General features: G+C 40.4%; 1 long non-coding RNA gene across 1 annotated transcript in view; it reads left to right on the top strand.

Annotated features, from left to right (window-relative positions):
• Positions 1-1,206: 1,206 nt before the first annotated feature.
• LOC130475200 (uncharacterized) overlaps positions 1,207-13,073 on the top strand; it is a 64,391-nt gene continuing 52,524 nt past the window's right edge. The window contains exon 1 of the long non-coding RNA XR_008933234.1: positions 1,207-1,288. This is a non-coding gene — a long non-coding RNA (uncharacterized LOC130475200). The remainder of the gene's footprint in view (positions 1,289-13,073) is intronic.

Below are 13,073 nucleotides of genomic sequence, written 5' to 3' on the forward strand. Positions count from 1 at the left end.
AAAATGAAACTCAGTCTCTTTCCAGTCCATTATTATCCAGTGAGTTGCTGCAGATTGCTTTGTAAAATTCCCCATGACATTTACAAGATCACTTTGTTCTTTGTCTCTCTTGTCAGCCAAAAAGTCTTTTGGTGCTTCCTCTGATCTCATTGAGGTGAATGAGGCTTTTATTTCTTTGGTTTCTTCTAAAATAATGTCCAGTTTCTGAATAAGACCTTGAAATGAGGTGTTCATCAAATCCATGAATTGTTCCATCTGTTGAATCATATTTGCCATGAATGCCATGATTGCACCTCCAAACTTTCCTGTTAAAGTTCAGTTAGTGAAATCCAGGCAAATTCAAGATGAGTAACAGGGAGGTACTACAGGAACCAAAGTCATAAACCTTCCTTCTTTGCAGTCAGAGGCTTAGGAATCATTACTGGTTACACACTGATATCAGACTTCCGGTTCCAAGTTCTCTGACTTTCTCGCGATGCTAACCTGTTGTCAGGAAGGCGTGGCAGGAAGCTTTTATTTAATTAAAAAGACAGCTCTTGAGTTGGGGGGGGGAATCTCCACTCCTCCCTCCCCTTAATACGTAATAGTTCCTGATTGGCAATTAAAGTGTCTATCAAAAATCTTAGCTGTTATGTCTTCCCACTGATCAAGTTGATAAAGCTCCTGTCACGTTATTGATGCTTTCTTGATTTTAAAAAGTCATTTAAAGGTTGAGTGGGGAGAGACAGATTCAACAGAAAAGCTTAAGAATTTCCTGGGACTTCCAGATCCAGGTAGAACAAAAGAGGTCTTTCAAACTTACTCAGATGTCAGAAGAGCAGGTATAATTACTTATATAGTTGCCAGATGTAGATAGGTAGGGGGGAGTGAAGCCAATTAAAATTCCAAGAAGCGTTTTCGGCGGTGTAGTACTCCTTAGCGGGCGGAACTGCTACTGGGTCTCCCAAGTCGTAAATCTCAGAGATTCCAGGAGTTAACCGCACAACGAGGCTGCAGGAGATTTCCTGTTACCCGTTCCACTGTTTAGGAATGGGGGGGCACGATAGCTCCCTTATTTATGACGTTTTTGGTTCCCCTTCCCGGAGCTCCGGGGGAGGCGACTGCTCCACTCCGCTGCCCTAGCGGAAGTCGATTTTACTGATTTTCTTTTTGATATTTTGTTTAGCTTTCTATCAACGATGTTAAATGGAGGGATCCTTATCATGTGTGTAAATTATAGGAGTCAACTGAAAAGAACGCTATGTCTCTCATCGTGCATGCACAAAATGTCATTCAGTTTAACTACAAGGTAAGGGATTTATTTTGGTTTTGTTCCATAAAGACAAAAATAATAATAATGCTCCCTTTAAAGCTATAATTTTTGAAGAAATAAGTGGGTGCATCACTATGGTTCCCCCCACCCGACAAAATGAAGATTTTCCAAAGGTGTACACTTTAAGGATAAATTGTTTTCAAGAAAACATGCTGTTTGTTGTAATACAAATATGTCACTGAAAGCCTGTACTCCAGCTGTGCTTTCTAGGTAGTTTGTTACAAGGTAGGGAATTCTGATGGAACTGGTTTCAAGGATAGCCTCATTCAGATAGTCGGTGCACACATGGGAACCAGAGTAGCGCCCAGCTGCTTCACCCCACACTTTCTATACATTCATTTTTACACACAAGGAGGATGCACTTAACTGATTTCAAAAAATGATGAGGAAGAGAGCAAAGCTGAGCAATGTTCAGAGAATGTATAAATGACTGCGGGGGAAAATAGAAAAAAGTTTCTTGGACACATCCATTAACTATTTATGCCTTCTTCTCTAGATGCTAAGGGTTCACAGAGGTAGAGACCTTCTCTCAGGATTTGATCTTGACTTCAAAGGCATATTGTCCTTTCTAGTTGCTGTATCTTGTCAAACATCACATACTGTGTAAACACCAGCCCAACAGAGCCCTCTAGGACCTTTTCACACACTCAGTTTTGAGTACAATAAATGTGTAGTTGTTACCCTTTCAATGCACGCTACCTAAACATGTCATCTTGATTTCAAAGTCCCACTTCTATTGGCAGCATGTCACATTCTCCTGGTGCTGGATGTGCTAGATTCAGCATTACAGAAACATAAGTCTTTCCCCTAGACGGTGTGTCCCTTGCAATATGTGATTGCTTTCTGGAATATGATTACATAGGACAGAAAACTTCCCCTGGATTAAAACAAAAACCTTTATTAAGAACGGCAAGGTTACTAGCCCTTCTCTTGTACATTACCTTGCCATTCTTGAACCTATTCTATTACTTGCGTCATTATGTATTTACTTTTAAAATACAGTTCTGACTAAATCCCCCTTTTCTGTAAATCAGTTTTGGCAACTTAAATAACAGTTGCAAATAGCAAGTGGACTAGCAATCAACCATGGGGGTGGGGATGGGTAATTTCATGACAGATGCTGGATTACAACTGTACAGACCATCACACTAACTGTAAAGAATGAGTATGGCCAACCTGGATAGCCCAGGTTAGCCTGATCTTGTCAGATCTCAAAAGCTAAGCAGGGTTGGCCCTGATCAGTATTTGGTTGGGAGACCATCAAGGAATGCCAGTGTCACTGTGCAGAGGCAAGAAATGCCAAACCACCTCTGAATGTCTCTTGCCTTGAAAACCCTATGGGGTCACCATAAGTCAGTTGCAACTTGATGGCAAAACAACAACAACAACGAGTATGACCATACCCTTTTCAATCATGTAAGAAGCCCCCCTGTATTTATACTAACTTGAAAGTTGAATGCAGTGTAAGTTTCCAGATATTACACAAAGAATAGCCATACTTTGCTCCACAGACTCTTACTCATAGGGAAGTAATGAATAGCTTAAGAACAGAGGTGACACATTCTTCATCCTGACCCTATAGCTGTGCTGTCCCACACTGTCCAAAGCTTAGGGACGGTAGCCATGAGAGTAGACAGGTAAAACATTCCGCGATCTCTTCCTGTTCTGACTCTTTGTTTCCCTGGTCATGGTGGAACAGGCAGTTCAGCAGTAGTGGATCAATAGCAGTTTTTATCAGTGGAGGTCTTGCAGCCATGTAAGGGAACCAGTTGTGCTTTTATACCAATGCTGAGGCTCCTAAAATCATTCTATCCACTCTGGCAGTAGAGGTAGGAGCAGAGAGGTATTTGTTTTGTATTGCTTTCCAGTGTGGCTTTTACCTTGTAGTGTATGTCTGAGATTATAGGAAGTAGTTGTCCATTATAACTTTTCACATGGTGACTGTCAAAACAGTTTCTCATGCTCAGGTCATTCACATGTAACTGCAGTCATGTTGTGAATAATACCATGTGAGAACCTGTCCCTCTACAAGTTACCTATTTTGTATATATAGCCCATATATGTGCAATTTGGCTAAGATGGTGTGTGTGGGGGAGGTAGGTTCCCCCCCTTTGTTAGGTAGCAGGATTTTATTTTGTCTGTTCAGTCATTTGAAATCAAGAGTCCTTGGAACCATAATTCAAAATAGAATGGCTTTCTTCATTTTTCATGCTGCAGCAATGAATTTACAGATAATTGTTAGAAATTAACAGTACAATCCTAATCTTACACCCTTCTAAAGTAATTGACTTCAATGGACTTTGAAGGGTGTACCTCTGATTAGGCCTGCAGTGAAAAAGGTGGTTTCAGAGGGTTGCTCTGTTGGTCTGCAGAAGAACAAGATTCAAGTCCAGTAGGGTCTTAGAGACCAACAAGATTTTTGGGGTATGAGCTATCAAGTCAAAACTCTTGAGTTTTCGATAACCAAAGCTCTCTGACAAAGAGAGCTTCTAATCTTGAAAGCTCATACCCTGAAAATCTTGTTCATCTCTAAGGTGCTACTGGACTCAAATCTATCTGTAAAAGGTGTTCTTGGATTCTCTTGTGATGAATGGTACACTTCATGTCCTACATCTTTGCATCTCAGATCTGTGGCTTTAGATGTTTTGGAATAGTTACCTTGCCTTTTTCTGGTGACATTTATATTTGGAATCTTAACTCCTAATAAAACGGAGCAAATATCATTTTGGGCAGCAGTGAGGAGGTATGTGGAGACAGCTTCTCCATGATGCTTGTTGCTGTCCCCACCCTTCCATTGAATTAGTGCAAAAATGCCAATGATCACAGTGGGCACCCCAGCATCCAAGCAACTGCCCCCCTTCCCCCCTTCCCAGCTGAGCTGAGGTGCTCAAAACATTGCTCAAAGCTTCTCCACTTAGCTCTGTGTGTGTGTGTGTGTGTTTGTAAAGCCTGTTAGAAGGCTTGGTGGAATGTGGAGCTTAGCTCTGCCATTTTGAAGGATTTGCTTTAGGAGAAGAATCCTGCCTGCAGACACCCTACAATTCCCCTTTCAGCAGGGGCAAAGGGACTTTCCCTCCCCTTTTGCTCTGGCTCTAAGGGAAACCATACGGGAGCCTTAAGTGTCATGGTCTGGATGAGCATGACATCTCTGAAAACAAAGGCCTCTAGTTGGCCACATGAGGCAAGATTCCCATGGGAATTAGCCTTATTCCCGCTATCATTGTAGAGAAAAGTGCCTGAAGGAACAGGCGGTTATGCTGTGGACGCAGGGAAGAGTTCAGCAGTCTGCCTTCTCCCTGTGGATCTGTTTCCCTTTTAAAAAGTACCTTCATGCCTTTTTCCTACATGTATGGAACATATATCACATTTAAATACATGTCATATTTAATTTAGCCTACATTGTAATCTTTGTACTTCAGCGTTGGTTCCCAATGTCCCACTGTATTTTCTGTCGGTCGACTTTGCGAGCATTGCTGGTGATGGGCTGTAGCCATGATAGAGTCACTTTGTTACGCTGAGTGGAATATTGATTCTGCTGTAACTGTCAATATTTCTGCAGAGGGAGAGAGGCTGCAGTGCCTTCATGCAGGCCAACTTGCCAGCCTGCAGGCAAAGTCTTTAAGAAAAGTGGTTCAGTCATTCCTGTGCCGATACTCCTTTAACACAACTATAAGCTGCTTGAGATAGCCCATTCCCCTCTATGTCCTATAGTTTTATCGAATGGCTCCAACCTACACCAGCAAGAGAGAAGGGAGTGTTTTTTTAAGGCTCCGGAGGTTTTGGTTTGGCTGAGGTTAGTGATGATCATAGGCTAGGGGTTATTACAGGAATTAAGTAAACAACAATGCTAACCAGAATTATAGCCCTAAGTCAATTGAAGTCATTAAAAGGGTATAACTCTGCTTAGTTTTAAAACACGTGAAACCAATTAGAAATAATATGCTCAAATTGCATGGTGAAATATTTACTGTGCACAGTTTCTCATTTATAATGACGTGTTTGTATCTACAGCTACTGCTGCTGTTTCTAATGATATAGCTTTGGAATCCTTTAGTCCCCTGTTGTTTAAAAATATTTGAGTGGGGTTTTGTTCTTATTGCACTGAGATTTAATCAAGATACCTTATGTCACACAATTCTTTACATTATGTCAAAAGGTTGCCTTTCTCATTTAGGCAGGTAATCTCTTGGGGGGGGGGAAATGAGATATTAGATTTATGTGATAAAAAACTATCTTCTATAATATCACCCTGACTTGCATAAAGAGATTCTAAATTTTCTCATCCATTTTGAATGAGTCTTATATTGGCATTCTGTTATTTTGCTGACATTTATATCAGAGTAAACAGACTATGTTACTAGAGTCATCCTACTTGCTCGTCTTAATTACATGGACCAAATTAGCTCCCTGCTTCTGTTGCTTGAAAGAACATTGAATATTTGCTATATTTACTAACTATGTTATACACCAAAATATTAGAAGAAAAAGAGTTGGTTTTTATATGCCGACTTTCTCTACCACTTAAGGGAGACTCAAACCGGCTTACAATCAGCTTCCCTTCCCCTCCCCACAACAGACACCCTGTGAGGTAGGTGGGGCTGAGAGGGCTCTAACAGAGCTGTAACTTACCCAGATGGCTTAGTGTGTAGGAGTGTGTGTGTGTGTGGGGAAACAAATCCAGTTCACCAGATTAGCCTCCGCCGCTTATGTGGAGGAGTGGGGATCAAACCTGGTTCTCCAGACCAGACTCCACCACTCCAAACCACCGCTTTTAACCACTACACCACGCTGGCTATTAACAGGTCCTAAATTTTGTTTGGGATGTGGAATGGTGAAGTATAGCCCAGTCTCATCAGATCTCGGAAGTTAAGCAGGGTCAGTTTTTTTGGAAGGGAGACCACCAAAGAGGGCTTGGCAGAGGAAGGCCATGACAAGCCACCTCTGCTTTTCACTTGCCTTGAAAGCCCCTTGCTGGGGTCTCCATAAGTCGGCTGTGACATGATGGCACTTGACAGACACACACACACACACACACAAGGCTTTTGTGGTTCTCTTGGTCTGTTGTGGAGGCTGTTCTCCGCTGCACAGCACTCTCTAAGGCACTTCATGCCTTTTGGCTGTTGAAAAACACTAGCCTTGCATGATCAGAACCTCCCAGTACCAGAAGGAGTGCTCCTGTAATAGAAAAACATTGCACTACAAGCAGGAAGCAAGGCTCTTTAAGCTGTTGTTATGCTTGTAGCTTACAAACTGTTTTATGGCTGTCATTTTAGGCTATTCAATGAGGGGTGTTTTTGTTGTTTTTATGCCCCTGGCTTCTTTTTACAACTTGTCCATTATTAATTCTTAAACTGTTTTTTTTTTATTTTATTACATTGTTTTTACTTTTTGAGCTGCCTCAAACACAGTATCCAAGCCAGAAGTCACTAGCTGGCTAAGGTCCTGTTGATTTCAGTCAGACTTCCACATTTAACCAGTTCTCTAACTGAAATCAGTGACTTCAGATTGGTTGGTATGCATCAGGTGACCAGATGATAAAAGAAGAAAAAGCTGTTTTTTACATATAGAAAAGGTGAACTACCCAGGAGGAACATGACTATGGACCATCTGGCAGACAGAAGGCAGCTGAGGGGAGACATGATAGAGGTCTATAAAATTATACATGGTTTGGAGAGAGTGGACAGGGAGACGTTTTTCTCCCTCTCCCATAATACTAGAACTAGAATACTAGGGGTCATCTGCTAAAGCTGGAGGGTGAGAGATTCAAAACAGATAAAGGAAGTATTTTTTCACACAATGCATAGTTAAATTGTGGAACTTCCTGCCCCAGGATGTGGTGATGGCTGCCATCTTGGAGGGCTTTAAGAGGGGAGTGGACCTGTTCATGGAGGAGAGGGCTATCCACGGCTACTAATCAAAATGGATACTAGTCATGATGCATGCCTATTCTCTCCAGAATCAGAGGAGCAGGCCTATTATATCAGGTGCTATGGAATGCAGGCAGGACAATGATGCTGCACTGGTTGTGCTGGTGGGCTTCCTGGAGGCACCTGGTTGGCCACTGTGTGAACAGACTGCTGGACTTGATGGGCCTTGGTCTGATCCAGCAGGGCCTTTCTTATGTTCTTATGTTCTTATTGTTTAGGAACTTAACTAGAGAAACGCTTATAAATTAGCATTTCTGTTTTTAATAATGTTCTATGGCAGGGCCCCCCAATTTTTTTTGAGCCCACAGTCACCTTTGGAATTCTGACCAGCATGGTTGGTGCAGCCACAAAATGGTTGGTGCAGCCACAGAAACTGACTGCTGTAGGAGGCAGAGCCAGCCACAAAATGGCTGCTGCAGCTTACCTTTAGTTACATAGTGAAGATCCTTGTGCTGTGGTAGCAGCTGATGACAAAGCAACGTTTTAAAAAATCTGCATATCAAATAAAATCTCTAATGGCTAGGGTTGCAAACCTCCAGATACTAGCTGGAGATCTCCTGCTATTACAACTGATCTCCAGCCGATAAGAGATCAGTTCATCTGGAGAAAATGGTCACTTTGGCAATTTGACTGTATGGCATTGAAATCCCTCCTCTCCCCAAACCCCGCCCTCCTCAGGCTCTGCCCCCAAAACCTCCCACCGGTGGCGAAGAGGGACCTGGCAACCTTACTAATGGCCAAAAGCCTCATCAACTTTCTAAAAACACTTAGTGGGTGCCACAAAAGGTATTGGTGGGCACCATGGTGCCAATGGGCATCATCTTGTGGGCCCCTATTCTATGGACTATCAATTATATCTAATTTCAGTTATGTTGCACAGCAATCTTCTAATAGTCCTTAGGGATTTAGCTAGGATATATTGGGTGGATGAAGCTATACATTAGCAAAAAACCCCAAATAAATTGGCCACAGTCTATTTTATTTTTATTTAACTTAATTTTCTCCCTAATAGGTGATTTACAATATTCTCCCCTTCTCCAAATTCAAATTCAAATTTATTAATACAGTCGACTGACCAATCCCGTGCCAATACATCAAAATTTCCAGACTCGATAGTTTTGCACCGCAGAATTGCAGACTGCCCATACTTATAAAGGTGTAAGATCAATAAAAGCAACACCTGGTTAAAACTATCATCTTAAAATTGATAAAATTTTGAAATATTCTAACAATCATTTTCTACTAAAGTTCTGTGTATTTTAATAGCAATGGCGCAGAACTTGGCAGTTTGGAGGATAAGCTGAGGGTCTTCGAATAGGAGCTTCTTTGCCAAAAGCTCAACTGACTCTTCAGGGAATTTACCAGGTAGGGGGGAAATAAGCTTTGATCTAACTTTGTGGTAGAATGGGCAACATATCAGTGCATGTTCGATGGTTTCAATGTCCCCTGTCCCACATGGACATAACCTCTCTGATCTAGGGATCTTCTTATATTTCCCTTCTAAAACAGCCGATGGTAGGGCCTGGCATCTAGCAAGGGTAAAGACCTTCCTATAATTAATAGACTCAAGATGATAAAAATAAGCCACAGGTGAAACTAAGTATCTAGATTTATCAGGTACTAGGGAAAATGGTGATTTTCCAAGATCTGTCTGGCGTTCAATGTCTTCCACCCTTTGCTTCAAGAAATGTGATGTTTGGTCTATGCTCATGTCTAACAGGGTAGGTGGAGAAAGGCCCAGGCAGGCCATTTTATTAAGGACCGTCTTTAGCCATGTTGACTGGAATTTATCCTGTAGAAGCAGGGGTAGCAGTCCTTGAGGGATAAGATTTAATTTAAGCCAAAGAATAATGGAAGCAGTACAAACCCTTACCTCCCCTTCTCCATGTTATCATCACAACAACCCTATGAGGTAGGTTAAGCTGAGACTGTGAGACTTGCCCAAGGTCACCCACCAAACATCCATGGCAGAGTTAGGATTCAAATTTGGGTCTCCCAGATCCTAGTCCAACACTAAAATCACTATACCACACTGGGTCTCTAATCTAATAGTTTACCGCAAGACATGGTGACAAATTTCAGCAGCTTGAGACTCCCTGAGTTCTTTTTGAATTATGACCAGATAGTTCTGAAGTTTGGGCTAAAGGAAGGCGGGGCAAAATTCAAAGCCTGAGCTTAAATGACTAATTTGTTTGAGTTGAAAATATTTTGAATTGGGAATCACCTATCACTGTTGTATACTATAGCATGATGTCTACAACACTGGGGAAGGTGTGAAGAAATATTAGATTTTTGCTGTTTAAAAAATATTTTAAATGAGAAAATAATGCTATTCACTTTTGGACAGCAGACTGTGTCACAAATTGTAAAATACGTGGCCCAAGGAAAATTATAGAGTATGTGGTCTCTCATTAATTTATATGAAATCCAGGCTGCTTGCTGGCAATCAGACTTTGTTGTTATCACCAGTGGCCAGACTCTACCTAGTCAATAACACAACTGGGATTAAATCAAGCTCTATCTTCGTGTTTCCCCAGAAAATAATGAGGCACAGAGATGTTATAGTTGTGCACTGAAACTTACAATTTGTAAAATGCTGATGCTCATTTAAAAATAATATTTTAAAACTGAGTGCTATTTTTTTCACTAATGAATCACATAGAGTAGGACACAATTCTTTACAGCAGGTATAAGAAACTTTTAACTTTGGGTTGTTTTAGTCTACATATAGGAATTTGAAACATGAAGTGTATTTTGCTTCTCTGAATGATTAGATTCCATAATGAAGTTGGTGACATCTAGAAATAAAGTCTTCAAGTTATGTTACAAATGGGCCTAGGTATAATATTTTATATATGTATATTACAGAGGCTTGATATACAAAATAAAATTAAAGTGTCCAACATCTTTGTTGCATACAGTTTGAAAGCCTTGCTCTTTCCCCTATGAATGAAATAGGAGCAAATGATATACCATACATTGCTTCAATCTGGCACTGATGCACAGGGCCAGATAATACTGTTTCAGAGTCAGAGGCAGTTCATGAGTCAAGAGTATCATCCCTGCCTCAGAGAATTTTAATTACAATTAGGTTGGAATAGGGTTGCCAGGTCCCTCTTCGCAACTGATGGGAGGTTTTTGGGGCAGAGCCTGAGGAGGGCAGGGTTTGGGGAGGGGACGGACTTCAATGCCATAGAGTCCAATTGCCAAAGCAGCCATTTTCTCCAGGGGAACTGATCTCTATCGGCTGGAGATCAGTTATAATAGCAGGAGATCTCCAGCTAGTACCTGGAGGTTGGCAACCCAAGGTTGGAAACATCATTTGGAAATCTTTGGGGGAGGTGGAAGAGTTTGGATAATCAACATCATGTATTCAAAGGTATCCATTTATTTATTTTTAACAGTTTAACAATTTATTTTTAACAGCCTCCCTTTCTTTCAGGCACCTGGAATAAAAAAATACACACAAAGCACAGAAAATTTAAAACATCAAACTAATGAAACACCCAGCAGAACCCTTATGAATGACATCCCTAAGAGACCCCTAAACCCATGAACCAATATACTACAGAAGCCATCAAAAGACTCCATTCTCTCTTTAAAAGATTTTGCCTTACAACCATTACAAAATTACAAAAGAGACAGACAGGTGTAGACCTGATGTAAAATCTGTCTAGCCTATCTCTTACTGACCACCCTTGTATCTGATCCTATAGACACAAAATGGTATCTCTGGGCAGAATACATTTACTGTTGTTTACTGTTATGTAAAAAAATTACTAACAAGCAAAATAAGAACATAAAGAAAGAAAATAATAAGCAAATAATAAGCACTTAGGCTTACTTAGACTTTGGGATGGATCACAGAGGAAAAGTTACAGGAGGAATGAAGATCATAGGCATGGATATGAAGGCTGAGTACCATGGCTTTATATCATTTACAACTTGTGAGTGTGAGATAACTGAATGAGTCAGGTAGGAAATGACTCATTCAAATCACAGCAGCATGTTGACCATGCAGAATGAAAAATGTACGTTCAACAGGCTTAAAAAACATAAGCAGATGTCCCACATCCCAGTATCTTTACTCACAAACCTCCGTTTCTTCAGTTATATCCAGTCATTAGGCTTTAACTCACTGGTTAAAAAAATATGACTAACGAAATAAATATTTGAAGTGAGTAGGAGTCTGCGTATATGTGTATGAATAAAAGTCAGATAGCTTTGAAAGAGTAAGGTAGCCATATAAATCCCATCTGATTTTAAACTTAATGGAATGCTCACATTTCATTTCAAATTCATGTCAATAAACTCTTACATGTCAGTTCTATTGAAAGAATACCATTTTCCTCTTCCTGTCTGTGGAATTTGTGCTTTCAAATCAGTGAACTGTATTCATAGGGTGTTTGCAAATTATCTCAAGAAAATCAATGGGAATATTTTCCTCAGGGCTCAGCATACTGATTATAGAATACCGATTATAGAAATATTAATACTTAATACCTCTATTATGCCTCTTGACTACACAACCAAAGACCTGGAGGGGAAGGGGAGAGTGTGACATATGCCTTTAAACAAAATCAGTAATGTGTGCTACTCTTCCAAAAGTCAATTTGGTTTGTGCAATTTTTGCCTTCAACAGAATTTATGAAATAATACCCAAGCACAACTATGTGACTGTCAGGAAGTACATCATAGATGTGCCCTTTTCTAAATTATATACATGGACATAACATCTTACAATACTGATGAAAATAGCTGATATTTCAAGTCACTTGCAGTATGTTATCACCTGTGATACTATCTTGGGTGTTGGAATTACAAAAGTTTCCTGTCATGCAGAGAGTAACTGTGAATGCTGATAATGTCCTGCAACACTGATTTGTATAATTCTTCAATTATTATAATCATTCCCCTCATTTTTGTCAAGTTCCTTCTTTTGAAATCAAATGTTACAGTATTGGACTTTAAGGGTAATATTCCCAGTGTATCCGAAGACTCCCACTGATTCTTCTGTGGGAGGTTGCAAGAGCTGAAAAGCCCATTTAATTGAACCTCCAACCTAAGGCTATCCACTCCCCTAGCCAATCACATATCAACCCATTCCCTCCAGGTAACACAGGACTTTACCCAATGGCTGTAATTTTATATGATTTCTTTTGTGAATGGAACAGCTAGATTTGAGTCCAGTAGCACCTTAGAGATCAACAAGTTTTTTGAAGTATAAGCTTTCAAGAATCAAATCTCCCTTCATCTGTGAATGGAAAATTCCTCCATGAAAGTATGGCTATCAATAAAACCATCCAATGGCCTTTACTGGTTGGTGTCTGGGCTGTGCCTTCTGTCCTCGTTCCCGAAAGGCATTCCTTTCTTTTGGAAGCACTCTACAAATGAAGCCTTGGTGTGTATGCATCAAAAAATCCTCAACCTTGATTGCAGACTGAAGAGTGACTTCCAAAGTAAAACACAATTGAAATAATTGCAGTTACCTGACAAAGAGAAGAAGAAATGTGTCAGATTAATATTCAGCCTGAACAAAACATTACTTCTCATAAATGCAGCTTCCCCAGGGTGCCTAAAATAGTATTAAATCCTTCACAAATTAAGTAATATTTTACATGATGACATTGTAGTGCAATTTTAATGTTTAAAGCATTTGTGTGTCCCTAGAATTTTCCTTGTGCCTCAGTAAAGTTCATTTAACAATACAATAGACACAGGCAAGACATTATATATAAGCAGGGATCTGCAATGACTTGCGGGGCAACTCATTTTCCCCTTCCCTACTATTTCTCTTCCCCAAACCCCCATAGCCTTAACACTCACCAGGCAAT

This window comes from Euleptes europaea, chromosome 3 (genome assembly GCF_029931775.1).
Source record: "Euleptes europaea isolate rEulEur1 chromosome 3, rEulEur1.hap1, whole genome shotgun sequence".
NCBI classification, from domain to species: domain Eukaryota; kingdom Metazoa; phylum Chordata; class Lepidosauria; order Squamata; family Sphaerodactylidae; genus Euleptes; species Euleptes europaea.